This window comes from Arachis ipaensis, chromosome B07 (genome assembly GCF_000816755.2).
Source record: "Arachis ipaensis cultivar K30076 chromosome B07, Araip1.1, whole genome shotgun sequence".
Taxonomy (NCBI): domain Eukaryota; kingdom Viridiplantae; phylum Streptophyta; class Magnoliopsida; order Fabales; family Fabaceae; genus Arachis; species Arachis ipaensis.
Genome location: NC_029791.2, coordinates 110,006,579 through 110,007,774, shown reverse-complemented (window position 1 = coordinate 110,007,774; position 1,196 = coordinate 110,006,579).

Genomic DNA, 1,196 nt, shown 5'->3' with positions numbered 1-1,196 from the left:
TCAAGTTTGTTACTTGCTTGTTAAGAAAGATTCAAACTTTAAGTTCTAGAATCATATCTTGTGATTTTAAAAATCAAATCTTTTTCAAAACTAATTTCAATCATATCTCTTCAAAAATATCTTCTTATCTTATCTTTTTCAAAACTTTGATTTTAAAATATCTTTTCTAACTTCTTATCTTCATATCTTTTCAAAATTGATTTTCAAATTTGTTTCAACTAACTAACTAACTTTTTGTTTGTTTATTATCTTTTTCAAAACTACCTAACTAACTCTCTCTCTAATTTTCGAAAATATCTCCCTCTTTTTCAAAAATTTCTTTTTAAATTAACTAATTATTTTAATTTTTAATTTTGATTTTCGAAAATTTCTAACCTTTTTCAAAAATTATTTTTGAAAATCACTAACTCTTTTTCAAAAATATTTTTCGAAAATTCTTCTCCCTCATCTCCTTCTAATTATTTATTCATCTACTAATACTTCTCCTCATCTCACATCTCTGCTCTCCTCACCCTTGTGTTCCCTTACATTACATTCTTTGTCCCCTTCCTTTCTTCCACTTACATAAGGACCTCTATACTGTGGTATAAAGGATCCCTGTTATTATTATTATTTTTCTGTGCCCTCTCCTTTGTCATATGAGCAGGAGCAAGGACAAGAACATTCTTGTTGAAGCAGATTCAGAACCTGAAAGGACTCTGAAGAGAAAACTAAGAGAAGCTAAACTACAACAATCCAGAGATAACCTTTCAGAAATTTTCGAACAGGAAGAGGAGATGGCAGCCGAAAATAATAATAATGCAAGGAGGATGCTTGGTGACTTTACTGCACCTAATTCCAATTTACATGGAAGAAGCATCTCCATCCCTACCATTGGAGCAAACAATTTTGAGCTGAAACCTCAGCTAGTTTCTCTGATGCAGCAGAACTGCAAGTTTCATGGACTTCCATCTGAAGATCCTTTTCAGTTCTTAACTGAATTCTTGCAGATCTGTGATACTGTTAAGACTAATGGAGTAAATCCTGAAGTCTACAGGCTCATGCTTTTCCCTTTTGCTGTAAGAGACAGAGCTAGAATATGGTTGGACTCTCAACCTAAAGATAGCCTGAACTCTTGGGATAAGCTGGTCAAGGCTTTCTTAGCCAAGTTCTTTCCTCCCCAAAAGCTGAGTAAGCTTAGAGTGGATGTTCAAACC